We start from the raw sequence: 22,292 nt of genomic DNA on the forward strand, positions 1-22,292 counted from the left end.
CTTTTCTAGAGAATGTGAATCAATTTCAGAATCCATTTCGTCGTCCAGTAGCTACAACAGTATCCTTGATCGGTACTGCAGTAGCCCTTTGGTTAGGTATTGGGGCAGCGTTGCCTATTGATGAATCTTTAACTTTAGGTCTTTTCCAATCCAATTTGATCCAACTGTCGAATATAAAAATATTTCAATTTTTTTATTCATATATCTAGGGAGTAGTTGCTTTAAGACAAATTATATCTCCCTAGATATACCCATCTTGTCAGATATTTCTTTCGAATATTCCACGAAAGAGAGATATGTCAAAGATTCTCAAGACTCTCCAAAAGAACTTGGGTAAAGGAAATGAAGAGATGAAATGAAACCAACCATTTTATGAACCCGAAACTAATTCCTGGGTGGATCAATTGCAAAAAGTTTTTGTAGAACTTCCAATACCTGTTCGACAGATTCCTTCCCGAAGTGTTCAATTCTCATTAGATCTTCTCGACTGTAATTTAAGAGGTCCAATAATGTATGTATATTGGCTCTTCTGAGGGAGTTATAGGTTTTGGGGGGTAACTCTAATTGGTCAATGAAAATAAGTTGAAATGCTATTTTTTCTTTCGTTTCCCCCGTATCAGTCAATACGTGCGAAAGGGGGAAGGGAAGCATATTAGACCCTTTTTTATTGTTCATTCCATCGATGTTCTGTTCCTCTCCATGCAGGAAGGGAATAAATAAGTCGATCAAATTTCGAGAAGCTTCGTAAAGTGCCTCCCTAGGAGTTAACCCCCCATTCGTCCATATTTCCAGGAAAAGGACTTCTCGTATTTCATTTCCGCTCCCATAGGAATGAATACTATAATTCGCATCGCGAACAGGCATAAAAACAGCATCTATAGGAAAAATTCCGTCCTGATAATTATTTGGACTATGTATAATATATCCGCGATTTTTTTCAATTTGTAATCTGATATCAGAAGTAATTGATTTAGTAAGTCTAGCTATATGTTGTGTAGTATCAATTATTTTCACAGAAGGGGGTAATATGATATCTTGAGCAGTTACATTTCTGGGTCCAACAATATAAATAGAAGCTTCTCGGATTCCGTACGAGTCACTTCTAAATACAATTTCTTTTAGATTCATCAAAATGTCATGTACTGATTCTTCAATACCTATTATCGCGGAATATTCATGTTTTATGTTCTCTAATTTTACACGTGTGATACATGTTCCTTCTACTTCTCCAAGTAAAGCTCTTCGCATTGCGATGCCTATTGTATCGGCTCGACCTTTGCGGAGCGGGGATAGAGCAAAACGGCCATAATGAAGACGCTTACTGTATGCTCTGGATTCGATGCATTTCCATCGTAGTGTCTGAATAGAGACTGAGATTTCATCTCGAATCATACCAAGAATATTTGATCAGATCATTAAATCATTTCTTTCTCTTGAAATTCATTCAATTCTTACACACGTCTCTTTTTGGGAGGTCTACATCCATTATGTGGCATAGGGGTTACGTCACGTACAAAACTTAATAGTATGCCACTTCTACGAATGGTTCGTAATGCTGTATCTCTCCCTCGACCAGGGCCACTTATCATAACTTCTACTCGTTCCATACCCCGATCCATTAATGCACGAATAACATTTTCTGCTGCAGTCTGGGCAGCAAATGGTGTACCTCTCCTTGTACCTTTGAATCCACAGGCACCAGCAGAAGACCAAGAAAGAACTTGTCCCCGTACATCTGTAGCAGTCACTATGGTATTGTTAAAACTTGCTTGAACGTAAATAACTCCTTTGAGTACTCGATGTTCATTCCTACGTGAACCAATTCTTTTTATAGTTTTTGACATATTAATCATTATGAGTTCAGTTCGAAAAATGCATATCGAAATCTATTTTACCACTAGATCCATTAATTGATATAGAAGAGGATTACCCCTGTTTTTGCTTATGTCTCGGATTAGAACAAATTATCATAACTCGTTTCCGTCTACGAATTGGTCGACATTTTCCACAAATTCTACGAATAGAAGCACGAATTTTCATATTTGTGACCCTCCAATTTGCTCATATTACATTTTGTTTCCTGAGACAGAGAGTCTGTTTCATCTGTGATTCTCGATCCCTATCGGATGTTCAAAAGGTGATTCAATCGTTTGAAGATTTGTTGCTAAGTCTATATATTATACGTCCTTTGGTTAAATCATAAGCACTTAATTCGACCTTGACCCTATCTCCTGGTAGTATTCGTACGGAATTACGTCGAATCCTACCCGAAATATGAGTCAGAATCTGACATCCATTATCTGTCAGAACTCGAAACATACCGTTGGGGAGTGATTCAGTAACCAAACCTTCCGCATGGATCAGATTCTGTTTCTTCATCGAATCTCCTCCTCTTTTGATTCAAAAACTTGACTAACGTGCTTGGATGAAGATGAATGGTGTCTCGACTTGCTACGACTTTTCATACTATGGGGATATCTTACAGAATAAATATTTTTGGACAACATTTGGATTAATTACCATACATAACATAAAATTTCTCCTCCAATTTTTTTCTGTCGAGCTTCTCGATCCGTCAAAATTCCTTGGGAAGTAGAAAGAATTACGATCCCCATTCCACCTAGAACTTTTGGAATTTCTCGATAATTAGAATAAATTCTCAAACCAGGTTTGCTGGTACGCTTTGACGTGGTCATATATGTCCTTTTCTTCCTTCTCCGATATTTTGAAGTCGATATCAAAAAATATTTTTGGCCTTCCTGATGTTCCCTAACATCTTCTATAAAACCTTCTCGTAAAAGGATCCTTCCAATGTTCTTGGTAATATTAGTAGCTGTTACTCGAACCGTTCCTTTTTCTACCATGTCAGCGTTTCTTATAGAAGTAATTAGATTGGTAATAGTATCGTTACCCATGACGAACGAATTCTTAGGAATTCCTGGTCTCGATATAAAAGGCATGTTCGATCTTCTTTGAGGAATATGCCTGAGGTGCAATGAATTTAATTGATCCATGTACCATTTGATGAACCTTAAGTCAAAGATTCTTACAAGATCTATCAGTACTTATAATACTTCGGGAGCCAATGAAACTATTTTCGTGAAATTCAATTGTCTCAATTCCTGAGCAACCGGACCAAAAACTCGAGTTCCTTTTGGATTTCCTTCCTGATCAATGACAACGGCTGCATTGTCATCAGATCGTATCATCATTCCATTGTCACGTTCAAATTCTTTACAGGTGCGTATAACTACGGCTCTAACTACTTCCGATTTTTCCAGGGGCATGTTAGGTACTGCTTCTTTAATTATAGCAATGATAACATCACCTATATGAGCGCATTTACGATTACTTGCTCCTAGAACTCGAATACACATTATTTTTCGGGCTCCACTGTTATCCGCTATATTCAAATAAGTTTGAGACTGAATCATTTTTCCTCCAAAATATTTTTTACCTCGGCAGATAACATGAAAAAAAAAGGAAGAGTTCTTACGAACTAGTAATCTTCTTCCACCAGAAATAACTCTTTGATTCTGTATGGATGGGTTGGGTTAAGTAGTAACAAATTGAGTACGTATAGGCATTTTGTATGCAGCTATTCTAGCAGCTGCTCTAGCGACGGTTTCGGATACTCCGCCCATTTCATAAAGTATTCGACCTGGTCTGATGACAGATACCCAATATTCGGGAGATCCTTTCCCGGAACCCATACGTGTTTCTGCAGGTCTCATTGTAATAGGTTTGTCGGGAAATATACGTACCCATATTTTTCCGCCACGACGGGCATAACGATTAATCGTTCTTCGTCCGGCTTCTATCTGCCCAGATGTGATCCAAGCGGGTTCAAGTGCTTGAAGAGCGAATCTACCGAAACAAATGCGATTGCCGCGGTAAGATACTCCTTTCATTCTTCCCCTATGTTGTTTACGAAATTTTGTTCTTTTTGGGTTATAGTCGATGGTTAATAGTATTTTGATCCCATCTCTAATCCAGAACCGGACATGAAAGTTTCTTCTCATCCGGCTCCTCGTGAATAATCAATGTGTAGATAAATGAGTCTATATCTATGCATTACACATATTGTATATAGAATCTAATTTACAGGACGAATAACTCTTAAATTTCCATCCAATGTCTTAATAAAGAATTTCACAGGCGAATATTTACTCTTCCAGTATTTGCTCCATGGGGTCGACTTACCTATAGACTCCAATGAGATTAATTGGTTTTTGGTTTATTTCGCCATCCTATCCAATGAATGATTAAGATTCCTATATGATCTTATGCAGTCATAGGTTCCATCGTTCCATAGCTTCTATCTAAATGCCCAGGTCTTCCCTCCGCAATGGAGCTTTCTTTTCATCTGTTACGGAATCAATTTCCTTAGTTTCCATTGACCCGAAGCTCTTTCTCCTTCATAAACTGAATTCCTTCAATCTTGCTTGAATGAATCAGGATGATTCTTATGCTTTATCACACTGCTTTTTGGAGGGTAGTTAATGAACCATACAATATTGGGAGAATATTTCTCCTTTTTCTTCTTTTTCCGCATTACCAAACACCTTTCTCGCTTCACGAGAGATCAAACATTTTTTCTCTCCTGGAAGAAAGTATTTACGAGGTGATAGTATCTACCCATAGTTATTGGATCTTGGCAATATGAAGCAATGAGTTAGTCTCTAGTTTATTTATAGAGACCAATCCGTTCTTATTTCGAGTTCTCCATAACATAACTTCGGAAAAGAATGAAAAGCTCGATTCCAACGAGTCGCACACTAAGCATAGCACGGTTCCAAAATGGTAAATCTAATTTCTATTCGATCTGATAGAATTGATGATCCATGATCGGGCAGATTGGAAAAAAAAGACCAATTATTCCTACTCTTCTAAAATCCAAATTTTTATCCCTAAAACTCCATAGATGGTTTTAACCGGATAATAACAATAATCAATCCTAGCCCGAATTGTCTGTAGGGGAACCCTACCTCCCCTGTCCCATTCGACCCGGGCAATTTCCTTTCCATCGAGACGTCCTGCAATTTGGATCTGAATACCTTCTACCTCTTCCCGTTCAGCCAGTTCAATAGCTTTCTTCATTGTTTTTCTGAATGGAACTCTCTTCTCTAGTTGTAGGGCAATATACTCTGCAAGAATATTAGGTTTTCTATAGGGTTTCGCAACTTTTTCTATAGCAATGTGAAGTTTTCGGTCCACAGAATCGAGCATATTTAGTACATCGTTTCTTAATTTTTCAATTCCTTGACCCCTACCTTCTATTAACAACAAGTTGGGAAATCCAATATAGATTTTGACCTTAATCAAATCGATCTTTCTGCGAATCTCTACACGTGCAATTCCTCCATAATTCGAGGAGCTCTTTATATGCGTTCGTACATAGTTTTCAATGCAAGTACGTATTTTTTGATCTTCTCGGAGATCTTTGGAATAATTCCTTTGTTGTGCGAACCAATGGGAACGCTCATTTTGAGTTACACCAAGTCTAAAACCAAGTGGATTTATTTTCTGCGCCATACATATCCTTTTTTTCGGGATTCTATTGACATAATCGGATCATTCGATCTGGAGATTTCCTCCGATACAATAGTTATATGACAAGTGGGTTTCTGTATTGGATAACCGCGTCCCTGAGCTCTAGGTTGAATCCTTTTAAAAACAGCACCCTCATTCACTTCGACTCTACCAACGAGTAAATTGGCTTTGTTCAAACCCATATTGTGATTTGCATTCGCCGCCGCAGAATGAATTAATTGTGATATGGGATAACAGGCCCCATAAGGCATCAGTTCCAATATCATAAGTGCTTGTCCATATGAACGACCACGAATTTGATTAATTACTCTACGCGCTTTATGAGCAGACATACGTATATTTCTCGCCAAAGCTCGTATCTCTGGACCTGGACTATTATTTCCCATTGACTCCATCCTCCCTAATGAATGACAAGTCTTTCTCAATTAACGACGAGATTTCTTATCGTTTCTTGCATGTCCCTGAAAAAGTAGGGTAGGTGCAAATTCCCCCAATTTGTGGTCTACCATACGATCTGTTACATAAATGGGTAAATGTTCCCTCCCATTATGAACAGCAATTGTATGACCGATCATTGCGGGTACAATGACGGATGCCCGGGACCAAGTAACTATTATCTTCTTTTCTTCTTTTATGTTTAGATTTTTAATTTTCCTCAATGAATGATTAGCCACAAAAGGATTTTTTTTCAGTGAACGTGCCATGATCAATTACCTTTCTTTCCTTTTTTTTTTATGGATATCCAACCATTCTTACTCACGTCGACGAAGGATTGAAGCATCACTGTATCTATTTCTCTTCCGACTTTTCTTTCCAAGTGCACTATAGCCCCAGGGGGTCACAGGTTTTTTCCTGCCAATTGGGGTTCTTCCTTCCCCACCTCCATGAGGATGGTCTACAGGGTTCATAGCTACTCCTCTTACCTCAGAACGCTTACCCAACCAACGTTTAGCTCCGGCTTTACCGAAACTTCTATTGTTTGCAGTGATATTACCCACTTGTCCAATTGTGGCTGAGCAGTTCTCAGATATTAAACGAACTTCTCCAGATGGTAATCTTAATGTGGCCGATCGATCTTCTTTTGCGATCAGTTCTGCTACAGCACCTGCCGCTCTAGCCAATTGTCCACCCTTTCCAAGTGTTATTTCTATGTTGTGTATAGCCGTGCCTAAGGGCATATTGGTTGAAGTAGACTCTTATTCCGATGAATAAAAATCCCTTCCCAAACTGTACAAGCCTCTCTCAGGGCATACAGCTTTCTGGATGTATATTATATTCACATATATTGAATAAATATAATCGAGATGAGAAGGAGCATCTATTGTATTCTCTATGTCCCGATTCTCTACATCCTAGGTCTCTCTATTCCATCATCTGGCTTATATTCTTTATGTAGCATTCAGAATGAATGACTTTATCAAATTACGCTAATACTTTCGTATGTTATGGATAACGTAGGAGGCATATTAAACATCTTTTTCTCTTCTCTCTCTTTTTACTTTTTTCCTCTCCCCATCTTTTTATTTTGGGAATTACTACCACTGTCCAGCTCCGAATCCGCCTCTGACCATCAGATCAAATGTGAGTAACTTGTCTTTTTAGAGGGTGCCTCTATCCCATTTTGTTCATGCTTCGGACAAACAATCAGGTCCTCTCCATATTATTATATCTTCGGAACCAATGATCCGATATGAACAATTTTTGAATCCAATCACCTGCTGTCATTTATCCTCAGTTTCCCTTTGGGGTTCGTCCCGTAAAAGTGTCCTAGTTGGATCAGTGATAGATTTATAGGTTTCGCTGTAAACCCAATCGGTTGCTTCCGATCACGTAAATTAATAATTCAAACCGCACTCAGAGGTAGGGCATTTCCTATTGATATAGGAGCTTTTGGACCAGAAAGAATAGTATCTCCAATCATGACCCCTCTGGGATGCAGAATATACATCTTATCGCCATTCTTGTAATGCACCTTGCAAATGTATGCACTTCTATTAGGGTCGTATTCTATGGTTACAATTTCTCCTGATATGTGTTCCTTATTCCGTCGAAAATCAATTTGACGATACAGACGCTTGTGACCCCCTCCCCTGTGTCTTGCGGTAATAATTCCTCTTCCATTACGACCTTTCCCACAATGATGTTGTCCAGAGGTCAATTTCTTCTGCGGGTCCAACTGCACTCTTCCATCGAAACCTGATACAGATCTATTGCGTGTATCCGGAGTTAAAATTCTATATGAACGGATGGCCATTTAGTTTCAAATTTGAAATCTTATTGTTCTGAAAAGAGTGGAATAGAATCACCGGTTCTAAGTGTAATAATCACACGTTTACAACGTATTGGATGTCCTATCATTGACACTCTCTTTCCTCCTTTTTCAGGGAGGCGATAGCTGTTCATAGCTATTACTTTAACATCGAAGAAATTTTCAATCCAATTTTTAATCTTTGTTTTGTTCGATTGCGAATCGACGTTAAAAGTATATTGGTTCCTTTCCAATAGACGAATACTTTTCTCCGTAAGTACTGGATATTTCACTTCATCCATAAATTTTTTCCCTCCTTTTCTTCTTTTTTTTCCCGTAAAGCCTGTAGCTATTATTATATCGGATCATATACCAATTTAATTATACAGATATATCATAGTTTAGGTATGGAAGTTATGCACGAACGTAATGCTCACAACTTTCCTCTGGATCTAGCCGCTGTTGAATCTATTTCAATAGGTGGATAATACTCTGATGGATTGTTATCGTGTATTGCTTAATTGAAGCATACCAAGCCTTTCATTCATTTTATTGAAAGGCTTGGTATGCTTCAATTGTATTGTTTGGTGTTATTCTTCATACTTCTTCCCATTCCATCAATAATGGATATGTGCAGTTCCCCTGCATCCAGCAGGAATTGAACCCGCGAGTTCGCCAATTATGAGTTGGGCGCTTTAACCATTCAGCCATGGATGCTGGATAAAGATCATCAACATATTCATTCTATAATATGAGTATAGACTCAGATCTAAAATTGGGTAGTTCGGGATTGGGACCCATTTACATTCTTTCTCTCATACTTGATTCATGTCAAATATTCTCAATAGACATTCAAATAACATTTCATTTCATTGAATTAATTTGATAATAAGCCATGGACGAAACAAAATATGTGAATCAATTAGAATTGATTGTATTTATTGTTCGGTCCTTTGGTCTTCCACTCATGGTGGGTGGGATAATAATGAAGAAGTTGACGTAAAAATATAAGAATTTGATCTATTTCAAAGGAGTATATTCATGTTCCTATTTCCCTAATATAATACTTTCTGGCTGGATATTTTCATTAATATATAGTCTCATTCCTACCTATTCTTGCATCCTTTATTTCCAGAGCTTTGGCTCCCATTGGTCAAGAACCGGACTACTAGTTACGAATCAAGTATCGAACCAATGGGAAGATACTTGGATCCGATCTAAGATCATTATATGTTCGCTCCAGTTCTTGTTGTTCTTGATGTTGGAACAGTCTCCCTTTCTCTATGGGCTATGAGTTCTAGTATACAGGGTATATCTGCATTTATAGGAGCTTCAATTCTCGTGCTTATTTTCATCGTTGGTTCAGTCCATGCGTGGCGAAGAGGAACATTGGAATGGTCCTTAATTTCCGAGTGGGGGAGGGAAGTACAAAATGACATAAAGCCAATGATGAATCCTATGAAGTTACCTTTACTCGATCAAACAATTTTGAATCCAGATATTTAAACTACCCCAAACGATCTGTCGAACGAATTGGGCCAGACTCTCCAGTTTATGAACGCTCCTTTACAGTATTAATTGTGGTTTCATCAAATTCGCTTCATTAATAGATTCGCGATTCGACTCCGATCGTTACGGTCCGGTACCAAGATCTGGACCTAGACGAGCTTACCTCATTATAACAGCGGGGACTGTGACCATGAAAAAGGCTCCTTCTGTAGTGATATTTCAAATGCGGAACCAAAATATGTAGTTGCCCTGGAGCATGTACTATCACAGAGAAATGTTTGGTACAGATTATTATAGTACCGTTCGCAAAGTAGATAAGTTAATTCCTGTGGATGTCTATTCGCCAGATTGCCCACCTGAACCAGAGGCTATTATAGATGCTATAACGAAACTTCGTGAAAGAAAAGATAGTTCGATGGATATATGAGGCCCGAACTCCAACAAGGAAAGAATAAAATATTTCACTATAAATCATAGGGATCATCATATTGGATCCAGTATTCATACTAGAAACTATGGTCAAAAGTTATTACATCAATCTTATGAACCTCAATTCGAATCTACTTTCGAGATACCCTCTGCAACGTTTGGATCTACTTCAACTCTGCAATTATAGATCTATCATTGGGATAATCTATCCCATTTCGATTCGGATGGAATAGGATGAATAGATTCCGACTAGTGCCGAATTATCAGTCCCACCGTCAAATCTTGACTTCTGAGTTCTCGATCCTACTTTTTTATATGTACAGAGTATCGTGATTCAATTGGAACGGACAGAGAGGGACAATATGAGCAAAGAAGAGGGAGAGAACAGATTGATCCATCTATCTATTTTGATCGGGGTGTCTCCGTATGTAGATATACATCTAGATAGAATAGATTTAGATAGATGGATATGGAGACATGGATATTTACATCTTGCCAGGAACCAGATTTGAACTGGTGGCACGAGGATTTTCAGTCCTCTGCTCTACCAACTGAGCTATCCCGGCTCTTCCCTGTGGATCATCCTGGTACAGGGTTTTAACTTGTGTCAACTAAAAAGAAGTAAAAAGGTATTTTTACTAGTTTTTAGAATGATCTTTATTATTTTCGATCTGGAAGTCACTAATATGATAAAAATGGACTGCAATTGAATAATTTCAAAATGATCTAATCTATGTAGATCATATATCACAAAATCAATTGATCATATGATCAGCTTATTAACAGATCAACTCAACTGGTCATAAGATGGATGAAAAGATTCATGTTCTAATTTCTTCTCTTCATGAAAAAAAAATAGCGAGGTAAAAGAATCGAGAAATTAGAATGGATTCGAACCAATGGAATTGGAGAAGATAGATCAGTCCGTTCGGGAACGAACCTGGGTGGGGATAGAGGGACTTGAACCCTCACGGTCTATAAAGCCAACGGATTTTCCTCCTACTGCAATTTGCATTGTTGTTTACATTGACATGTAGAATTGGACTCTATCTTTATCCTCGTCCAACCATTTATTCCAAAAAATAATTAAATTATTCATCTAGAGTAGATAAGTTCATAATTGGATTACTTAATGTCAAATCAGTACTTCAACTCGAATCTGGCATCTATCTTATGAATAAAATGCTTGGAACGAGTTCTGATCGCCAGTTTTGTCTGATGTTATATAACATCTCTCTCCATTTTTGAGGTGTAAATAGATCGTTCTATAACTACAGTAACTACAGTATTGGACCAAATGAGATTCATTCGTTAGAATAGCTTCCATTGAGTCTCTGCACCTATCCCCTTCCTATCTTAGGAGAAGAAACATTGTCTTCATGAACCGGATTTGGCTCAGGATTACCCATTCAAAATATCCCAGGGTTCCCTGGATTTGGAAGCTATCACTTGGTAGGTTTCCATACCAAGGCTCAATTCGATCAAGTCCGTAGCGTCTACCAATTCCGCCATATCCCCTTCTCGAAGAACAAGATCATACCTTGATCTAATCCTATTATGTAATATCCATCAGCATTATTCATTGGATATTTGCTCAATATTGGGTGGGAGAAATATCCTCCCCTACTCCCCTACTCCCCTTCTCTCCCCTTCTCTATCTCTACCCCAATCGAATATGACTGGGAATCATTATATTATTTATCCATTTGAAATGCAATGTTATTATCCTCCCCTAGTCGATTTGGAAGAGTGAGTAAAACGATCGATATCAATTGACCCTTACTTCTCCTTTCTTTCCCTTGAAAGAATCTACATTCAAACAATGTTCCGTTGTAATCGTAATCTGGATTGCGTCATTGAATCTGATTCGCGCTATAATCGTTAGGATTCCAAAGGAATCTATGGATCTCACCCCAATGAAATGGGGAGTGATATTCCATCGAGCCTGCTTAGCTCAGAGGTTAGAGCATCGCACTTGTAATGCGATGGTCATCGGTTCGATCCCGATAGCTGGCTCTTTTCCGTTCCGTTCCGTTCCTCTCATTTCCATAATCCACAAAGTTTTGTTAGGATCAAGATGGAATGGAGAATACTCTTACGATCGTTCGTCGGGTCCGTCATGCCATGATCATTTACTCCCAACTAGGAACGGGATGAATGAAATGATTGGAGCTATTAGGATCAATAACAAATTGGAGAAAGATCTTCGTTTTCCATATAAAAGAATTCCAGTAGTACTCATACGGGTTATACTATTCTTTCTTCTTTCTAGCACTATTTGTTAATTGAATAAGGAGTTTCTATGTCCCGTTATCGGGGACCTCGTTTAAAAATAATACGTCGTCTGAAAACTTTACCAGGTCTCACTAGTAAAAGACCCAAAAACAGAAAGGATTCTATGAACCGGTCTTCTTCCAGGAAAATATCTCAATATCGTATCCGGCTAGAAGAAAAACAGAAATTGCGTTTTCATTACGGACTAACAGAGCGACAATTGCTGAAATATGTTCGTATTGCTAGAAGAGCCAAAGGCTCAACGGGTCAGGTCCTATTGCAATTACTTGAAATGCGTTTGGATAATATTCTTTTTCGATTGGGTATGGCTCCCACCATTCCCGGAGCTAGACAATTAGTGAATCATGGACATATCCGGGTCAATGACCATATGGTAGATATACCAAGTTACCCTTGCAAACCTCAAGATGTGATTACTATAAGAGATCAACAAAGATTGAGAGCTATCATTAAGAAGAATATAGATCTGTTCCAGAGGGATAAATTGCCAAATCATTTGACTTTTCATTCCTTACAATATAAAGGATTCATCAATCAAATAATAGATAGTAAATGGATCAATTTGAAGATTAATGAATTGCTGGTCGTAGAGTATTATTCCCGTCAAGCTTGAATCGAGAATGAAATGAAAGAGAGGGGTGGGTTGGTTGCTGGGCATCTGGAAATTATGTTCTTCTCCCTTCTTTTTCCCTTCCCCGAAGGAGACATTTTATAATCCTTACGTACGTTACTTGTTATCCGCGATACTTTTTTTTTATTGCTTCTTAAAATAGTCTTTACTTTTCCCATACCACGAACCGATGTTCGTTCTATTTTCTCTATTACAAATAGAGGTAGATTGATCCTGGAATTAGGAAATAGTCCTATTGGGATTCAATAGATTGGAAAAACAATGGATGAGAAGAAAATAGATAGTAGGGCGAAGATACGGAAAGAGAGGGATTCGAACCCTCGGTAAGCAGAAGCCTACATAGCAGTTCCAATGCTACGCCTTGAACCGCTCGGCCATCTTTCCTATGAGATCTCTTGGTTCTAATTAATAAAATGAGTCAATAGCAACTTCCTTACGAAACGAATTCTTTTTGTTCGGGTACGAACAGTTCAATCTTTCGGAAATAAATAGATAATAAATAAGGTAATGATTCAATCCCCCCCCCGGAAAGACGAAAGGACATTTTTTACAACTTCCTCTTATTTTAGGAAATCCTCAATCATCCCGGTTAATCCGACGTATTCGGATCGCCTAATCAAGAATTTAAGACAGATTAACTGATCCATTCCATATTATGATAATATATAGATCTGTAGTGATCATCTTATCAATTGTATAAGAACTAATTCTTTGGCAATGATCCTGTGTCATGATGACTATATTTTCCCGATATTCTTTTATCTATATGGATAAAGCACACAATTGCTGGGTAGGCATTTCATCCTCATTATGCAATGCTCGATCGTTTAACTCTTTCTTTGTTCGGATCATAATCGAACTGGACTTCCCGAGTTTACCCAATCTATTATTCTTTCAATACGAGCCTTTTTCCATTATTATTCATGTTACTAATGAACAATTATTCAATTTATTCCCTATCTATTCTAATTTTAAAGAATAGATTGGAATAGATTGGAATAGATTGGAATAGATAGAATGAGAACATATTTACGATTGTAAGGAAATCCATTTTATGGTATTGTGCACCAGAAAAAAATTTCGTTCATGGAATCATTTGCGTAAGGGAATGAAGGAAATTATCAAATCTGTAATTGACTATGCCTAGATCTCAGAGAAATGACAATTTTATTGATAAGACCTTCACAATTGTAGCAGATATATTATTGCGAATAATCCCGATGGCTCCGGGGGAGAAAGAAGCATTTACCTATTACAGAGATGGTGTGATTTGATATTTTTTCCGTTCTTCTTTTTTGGGGAAAGAAAAGGTAAGGTATTCGGGAATAAAAATTGGGTAAAATAAAACTTACGCTCAGTGAAGGTGAGTTCTGGAGATAGAACAATTCCTTCTGTCGTGTATCCCCGGTCAATGCACCTTTAGATGCTTTCATCTCCTGAGGATTTTAGTACCGAGCGAAAGGTTACACCTATGCAATAGGCCTTGCTTGTATAGTTGAACCTATTTGATAGGCGCGCATGAGGGGAGAAAGCACTACGTATGGAAATCGACAACACAAAAGCTTCGTTATAGCCCATATGCATTACCCTTTTCTGAAGGGTAGTGAGAATGGTTGGGACAACAAACATCCATCTCGTTTGTACTTCGGATACCCTTATAATGGAACCATCGGAGATTGTTGAAGTGATTAATCCCCGGAGAATACAGGGCGTTAAGAACAAAGAAATTGTTAGAGGTTCCATTCCTAGTAGTAAGATCCTTGGTATTTGGAAAAGAATCTTTGCAAGAAGGATGGCTAGAGATTCATTGGAAATACACTAGCCCCTGTTAATTCATAATATTGGGTCAGAATCTTTTTTTTTTTTTTTTCAATTCCACGGATTACTCCCCATATTACCTACTGTAAAGAAAGGAGGAGCCGTATGAGGTGGGAATCTCATGTACGGTTTTGAAGCGGAGATCATTTCAATGGAATGAACGACCGTAACGAATGTCAGCTCAATCGGAAGGGGAATATGCGGAAGCTTTACAAAATTATTATGAAGCTATGCGACTGGAAACTGATCCTTATGATCGAAGTTATATACTATATAATATAGGTCTTGTGCATACAAGTAATGGGGAACATACGAAGGCTTTGGAATATTATTTCCAAGCATTAGAACGGAACCCATCCTTACCACAAGCTCTTAATAATACGGCCTTGATCTGTCATTACGTGCGACTATCTGTACCATAGAATAACTTAGTTAATAACTGAGTAAGGACAAAAGAAAAGGCTTTCTACATATGCACCGTCCCAAGTAACGGTATTTTATCAGCTGTAGCGAAAAAAACTCTCATAGGAGCCCGAATATGAATAGATAGAGCCTAAATATTCCATGGATAATAAATTCAATTGATGATGGAAGCACCATAAAGATCAATTATTGAAAGAAGGTTCGGGCTGATACGATCAAATCTGCTCATTGACAAGAATCAGGAATCAACTTATGTAATAGAGTTGATCTACTAAGCTATTGAGCAGCGGTGTAGCATCAGATCCTAAAGATGTGAAGTACTCCAGCCAGAGAGTACTCTCCAAAAATTCTATACGGAACTGAGATAGTTACCTTGCAAAAAGACTTTGATTTGGACAATCAATCTGAAGTATAGAAAGAGATATACTTCATCTTTTTGAGGGTAGGAGAAAAGATAGAACCTGATCATTGAATTGATTGGAAGTTAAATCAGAAACTCATGTCATTGACTTTTTTTGGTCCTTTGGTTAATATGAACTCCCAATGAATCATCTCCAATTCTTTGGAAATTTTGGTAGAGGACTAAAGAATAGTGGATTGAGCCGTATGAGGTAGGAAACTCTCAAGTACGGTTCTGAGGGAAGAAAACTTTTCCAAGTTTACCTATCCCGACCGAGGAGAACAGGCCATTCGACAGGGAGATCCTGAAACTGCGGAGGCTTGGTTCGATCAAGCTGCTGAGTATTGGGAACAAGCTATAGCACTTGCTCCGGGCAATTACATCGAAGCACAAAATTGGTTAAAGATTACAGGACGCTTTGGAGAATGAGAGTTTCTATTATTGGGAAATCGTTTTCATTATTGAATATCTGACTCGAAATCAATGGGATTTTTCCAGAATATTCCCAAAAATTAGATTCTATTTCGTCGACATCTTATAGGAATATATTTACAATATAAAAAGAATACCTTTTCTGATTCTGGATTGTTGACGGATCTTCTTAATAGGGGTAAAATCCATCTGGCTGGATATTTTTTTCATTAATGATCCATGAATAACGATTTATAATGGATGGCCTTTTATATGGGACATACGGAGGAGTATCAATAGATGGATAAATAAATATATATATATATCCATATATACAGATATATTTATTTATCCATCTAGAAACGGTGTAGTGTAATAATCACCGTTGCTTTTTTAAAATTACAAAAAAAAGGCTTTTTCATGCAAAAAAGCCCGCGGTCCATTGAGCACCTCAAAAGATATGTCATAATAGAATTGAACACCTGCCTCAGATTGACTCCCGTATCATAGTCGCTCCAGTCATAAACTAGAAAATAAAGGGAGAAACGAGTTGAGATATATCTCTCGTAAGTTCACTAATTGCTATTGGCAGGTTTCTTATTATTTAAGTCCCGTCCGAAAAGAGGAGAATTCAATGACCATTCGTTCACCGGAACCAGAAGTAAAGAAAGTAAAGGTCGTAGTGGATAGAGATACTGTAAAAACATCTTTTGAAAAATGGGCCAAACCTGGTCATTTCTCAAGGACGCTAGCTAAAGGTCCTGATACTACCACTTGGATCTGGAACTTACATGCTGATGCTCACGATTTTGATAGCCATACTAATAATTTGGAAGATATTTCTCGCAAAATATTTAGCGCTCATTTTGGTCAACTAGCCATCATCTTTATTTGGCTAAGTGGGATGTACTATCACGGCGCTCGTTTCTCCAATTATGAAGCATGGCTGGCTGATCCCACTCACATCAAACCCAGTGCCCAAATAGTTTGGCCAATAGTAGGCCAAGAAATATTGAATGGGGATGTAGGTGGAGGTTTTCGAGGGATACAAATAACCTCTGGGTTCTTCCAGATTTGGCGAGCATCTGGAATAACCAGTGAATTACAACTTTACTGCACTGCAATTGGTGCATTGATCTTTGCAGCGTTAATGCTTTTTGCTGGTTGGTTCCATTATCACAAAGCTGCCCCAAAATTGGCTTGGTTCCAGGAAGTAGAATCCATGTTGAACCATCATTTAGCAGGGTTACTAGGACTTGGATCTCTATCTTGGGCAGGACACCAAATACATGTCTCTCTACCCATTAACCAACTTCTAGACGCTGGAGTGGATCCTAAAGAGATACCACTTCCTCATGAATTTATTTTCAATCGCGATCTTTTGGCTCAACTTTATCCCAGTTTTGCTAAGGGAGTGACCCCATTTTTAACCCTGAATTGGTCGGAATATTCAGACTTTTTGACTTTTCGTGGAGGATTAAATCCAGTAACGGGGGGTCTGTGGTTGACCGATACTGCGCATCATCATTTGGCTATTGCAGTTCTTTTCCTGATAGCCGGTCATATGTATAAGACCAATTGGCGCATTGGCCATAATCTCAAGGACCTTTTAGAAGCTCATAAAGGTCCATTTACGGGGGAGGGCCATAAAGGTCTTTACGAGATCTTAACTACCTCGTGGCATGCTCAGCTAGCTGTTAACCTAGCTATGTTAGGATCTTTAACTATTGTTGTAGCTCACCACATGTATTCGATGCCTCCCTACCCATACCTAGCTACTGATTATGGTACCCAACTCTCTCTGTTCACACATCATATGTGGATTGGTGGGTTTATCATAGTTGGCGCTGCTGCACATGCAGCGATTTTTATGGTAAGAGACTATGACCCGACTACTCAATACAACAATTTATTAGATCGCGTTCTTAGACATCGTGATGCAATTGTATCACACCTCAACTGGGTATGTATATTCTTAGGTTTCCATAGTTTTGGTCTGTATATTCATAATGATACTATGAGCGCTCTAGGACGTCCTCAAGATATGTTCTCAGATACTGCTATACAATTACAACCTATCTTTGCGCAATGGATACAAAACACTCATGCTTCAGCACCTGGTTCAACAGCTCCTGGTGCAACAGCGAGTACCAGCTTAACCTGGGGAGGTGGTGATTTGGTGACAGTAGGTTCCAAAGTGGCTTTGTTACCAATTCCATTAGGAACCGCGGATTTTTTGGTACATCACATTCATGCATTTACTATCCATGTGACTGTTTTAATCCTACTTAAAGGTGTTCTATTTGCCCGTAGCTCCCGTTTAATACCTGATAAAGCGAATCTGGGTTTTCGCTTTCCTTGTGATGGACCTGGTAGAGGAGGAACATGTCAAGTATCTGCCTGGGATCATGTCTTCCTTGGTTTATTCTGGATGTACAATGCAATTTCGGTAGTAATATTCCATTTCAGCTGGAAAATGCAGTCCGATGTTTGGGGTAATATAAGTGATCAGGGAGTGGTAACTCATATTACGGGAGGAAACTTTGCACAAAGTTCCATTACGATTAACGGGTGGCTCCGTGACTTTCTATGGGCACAAGCCTCTCAAGTGATCCAATCTTATGGTTCTTCATTATCTGCATATGGTCTTTTATTTTTAGGTGCTCATTTTGTTTGGGCCTTCAGTTTAATGTTCTTATTCAGCGGCCGTGGGTATTGGCAAGAACTCATTGAATCTATTGTTTGGGCCCATAACAAATTGAAGGTTGCTCCTGCTATCCAGCCCAGAGCCTTGAGCATTGTACAGGGACGTGCTGTAGGAGTAGCTCATTACCTTCTGGGTGGAATCGTCACAACATGGGCGTTCTTCCTGGCAAGAATTATTGCAATAGGATAAAGGCTAGGAGGATTTGAAAAGTATATGGCATCAAGATTTCCAAAGTTCAGCCAAGGCTTGGCTCAGGACCCAACTACTCGTCGTATTTGGTTCGGTATTGCGACCGCACATGACTTTGAGAGTCATGATGATATTACCGAAGAACGCCTTTATCATAAAATTTTTGCTTCCCACTTTGGTCAGTTGGCAATAATCTTTCTGTGGACCTCTGGTAATTTGTTCCATGTGGCTTGGCAAGGCAATTTTGAAGCATGGGTACGCGATCCCTTACATGTAAGACCCATTGCTCATGCAATTTGGGATCCTCATTTTGGTCAACCAGCTATAGAAGCCTTTACCCGAGGAGGTGCTCCCGGTCCGGTCAATATTGCTTATTCCGGTGTTTATCAGTGGTGGTATACCATTGGCTTACGCACTAACGAAGATCTTTATGCTGGAGCTCTTTTCTTGCTATTTCTTTCTGTCATCTTTTTAATAGCGGGTAGGTTACATCTACAACCTAAATGGAGACCAAGTGTTTCATGGTTCAAAAATGCCGAATCCCGTCTCAATCATCATTTGTCAGGACTCTTCGGAGTCAGTTCTCTAGCTTGGACAGGGCATTTAGTTCATGTCGCTATTCCTGAATCAAGGGGAGTGCACGTCAGATGGGATAATTTTTTGGATGTATTACCGCATCCCGAAGGTTTAGAACCGCTTTTCACAGGTCAGTGGAATCTCTATGCTCAAAATCCTGATTCTAGTAGTCACTTATTCGGTACCTCCCAAGGGGCGGGAACTGCTATTCTAACTTTTCTCGGAGGATTCCATCCACAAACTCAAAGTTTATGGCTGACTGATATGGCTCATCATCATTTAGCTATTGCACTTGTTTTTTCAATTGCTGGTCATATGTATAGAACCAACTTTGGGATTGGTCACAGTATGGAAGATATTTTGGAGGCACATGTTCCTCCAGGAGGCCTATTAGGACGCGGACATAAGGGTCTTTATAACACAATCAATAATTCTCTTCATTTTCAATTGGGTCTTGCTTTAGCTTCTTTGGGGGTTATAACTTCCTTGGTAGCTCAACACATGTATTCTTTACCCCCTTATGCATTCATAGCACAAGACTTCACCACCCAAGCTGCATTATATACTCATCATCAATACATTGCCGGGTTCATTATGACAGGAGCCTTTGCTCATGGAGCTATATTCCTCATTAGGGATTATAATCCGGAACAGAATAAGGATAATGTATTGGCGAGAATGTTGGAGCAGAAAGAAGCTATAATATCTCATCTTAGTTGGGTTAGTTTATTACTAGGTTTCCATACCTTGGGACTTTATGTCCATAATGATGTTATGCTTGCTTTCGGTACTCCAGAAAAACAAATCTTGATCGAGCCCATATTTGCTCAGTGGATACAATCTGCTCATGGTAAGACGTTATATGGTTTCGATATACTCCTATCTTCAACAAGTGGTCCATCATTCGATGCAGGTAAGAGCATATGGTTACCCGGTTGGTTAAATGCTATTAATGATAATAATAATTCATTGTTCTCAACAATTGGTCCTGGAGACTTTTTGGTTCATCATGCTATTGCTCTAGGTTTGCATACAACTACATTGATCCTAGTTAAAGGTGCTTTGGATGCGCGTGGTTCCAGGTTAATGCCAGATAAAAAAGATTTTGGTTATAGTTTTCCTTGCGATGGTCCGGGACGGGGTGGTACTTGCGATATCTCGGCCTGGGATGCTTTTTATTTAGCAGTTTTCTGGATGTTGAATACTATTGGATGGGTTACTTTCTATTGGCATTGGAAGCATATAACATTATGGCAGGGTAATGTAGCACAATTTAATGAGTCTTCCACTTATTTAATGGGATGGTCAAGAGATTATCTATGGTTAAATTCTTCACAACTTATTAATGGATACAATCCTTTTGGTATGAACAGTTTATCTGTTTGGGCGTGGATGTTCTTATTCGGGCATCTTGTTTGGGCTACTGGATTTATGTTCCTTATTTCCTGGCGTGGATATTGGCAGGAACTGATCGAAACTCTTGCATGGGCCCATGAACGCACGCCTTTAGCTAATTTAGTTCGATGGAGAGACAAGCCAGTAGCCCTTTCCATTGTTCAAGCACGATTAGTTGGATTAGCTCACTTTTCCGTAGGTTATATATTCACTTATGCAGCTTTTTTAATTGCCTCTACATCAGGTAAATTTGGTTAATTCTTCTTCATCAATTTCTCTGTGGGGTATTGTCATTGATACAATGACAATACCCCACAGAGAAAAAGTAATCAACATAATATTACTCCATCTAAAATCTGATCTATATTTTGATTCCTGGTAGGTAATAGTACCAACTGAACTATTATGGCGAGAAAGAGTCTCATTCAGAGAGAGAAGAAGAGACAAGCACTGGAACGGAAATATCATTTAATTCGTCAATCTTTGGAGGAAAAAAGCAAAGTGTCATCATTGGATGACAAATGGGAAATTCATAGAAAATTGCAATCTTCACCACGTAATAGTGCACCTACACGTCTCCATCGACGTTGTTCTTCGACTGGAAGACCTAGAGCCAACTATCGAGACTTTGGATTGTCCGGACACATACTCCGTGAGATGGCCCACGCATGTTTATTGCCCGGGATAAAAAAATCGAGTTGGTAGGAAAAGAAAAAAGTAATTGAAGTTTCTTGTGATAATGGGATATAGTACCCCTATCCCTATATAGGGATAGGGGTACTATATCCCATTATTGTTTTGTGTACCCATTCTGATTATGATATAAATCAATGGTGCGGAGTAGAGTAGTCTGGTAGCTCGCAAGGCTCATAACCTTGAGGTCACGGGTTCAAATCCTGTCTCCGCCAGACCAGAACATACGAAGTATTTTGGTCCGGAAAGGATTGCTCTCTCACTTATAAATTTATAATTGAATTATAAGTGAGGAAAAGAAACGATCAATACATGAACTATTCTTTTTCATATTCCATGTGAAGGGCGGGTAGCGGGGATCGAACCCGCATCTTCTCCTTGGCAAAGAGAAATTTTACCATTCAACCATACCCGCATTTCAATTATATGAATATCTATATATTCATATAATTGAAATGGAAAATACATATATGTTCAATCCCATTCGTAAGTAGATACCATTTTTGAATGGTCCAATTATTAATTCAATTACGGATATGGAAAACCCCTCCTCCTTGGGCCTGAAGTAAAAGGCCCTTCAGAAAAGCTATAAAGCCCTCCGGGAGGAGGGGGAGGGAGTGTGAACCTAAAACATCTAGAACATATCTAAGATATGAAAGAATTAAGGATACCTACAAAAAGGACTGATCCGATCCATAATGATACACCCGAAAATACAACATTTTTGCTACTTGACCAACCATCGGGAGAGGCAAGTGCAACAGGTACACCAATCACTAGTAAAAATGAAATAGCAATTAATGCAAACACAGCCGATTGGAAAGCAATAGTCATGGTTGTGATCTTACAAGCTCCCAACAGATTGAATAGACTATACCATCCGATCCCCAATTTTCAATTCTGATCAAATGCACTATGGAAAGGATTTGACCATAAATTGATCGAGCTTTCAAACTTTTTCAATTTGATATTTGAGTGTGAGAGGAGAGGGAAATTCGTTTCTTTTTTTTCCATT

General features: G+C 38.7%; 5 non-coding genes across 5 annotated transcripts; 2 read left to right on the forward strand and 3 right to left on the reverse strand.

Moving 5' to 3' along the window:
* Positions 1 to 10,232: 10,232 nt before the first annotated feature.
* On the reverse strand, positions 10,233 to 10,305 carry TRNAF-GAA (transfer RNA phenylalanine (anticodon GAA)). The gene has a single exon. It is a non-coding gene; the product is annotated as a tRNA-Phe (tRNA).
* Positions 10,306 to 11,682: 1,377 nt separating this feature from the next.
* On the forward strand, positions 11,683 to 11,755 carry TRNAT-UGU (transfer RNA threonine (anticodon UGU)). Its single transcript has one exon. It is a non-coding gene; the product is annotated as a tRNA-Thr (tRNA).
* Positions 11,756 to 12,962: 1,207 nt separating this feature from the next.
* On the reverse strand, positions 12,963 to 13,049 carry TRNAS-GGA (transfer RNA serine (anticodon GGA)). Its single transcript has one exon. It is a non-coding gene; the product is annotated as a tRNA-Ser (tRNA).
* Positions 13,050 to 21,418: 8,369 nt separating this feature from the next.
* TRNAM-CAU (transfer RNA methionine (anticodon CAU)) lies at positions 21,419 to 21,492 on the forward strand. Its single transcript has one exon. It is a non-coding gene; the product is annotated as a tRNA-Met (tRNA).
* A 129-nt stretch (positions 21,493 to 21,621) lies between these two features.
* On the reverse strand, positions 21,622 to 21,692 carry TRNAG-GCC (transfer RNA glycine (anticodon GCC)). The gene has a single exon. It is a non-coding gene; the product is annotated as a tRNA-Gly (tRNA).
* Between the last annotated feature and the right edge of the window lie 600 nt (positions 21,693 to 22,292).

The sequence above is a fragment of the Pinus tabuliformis genome, chromosome 3_1 (genome assembly GCF_031772625.1).
Source record: "Pinus tabuliformis cultivar Carrire ecotype Pingquan chromosome 3_1, CPIR1, whole genome shotgun sequence".
NCBI classification, from domain to species: domain Eukaryota; kingdom Viridiplantae; phylum Streptophyta; class Pinopsida; order Pinales; family Pinaceae; genus Pinus; species Pinus tabuliformis.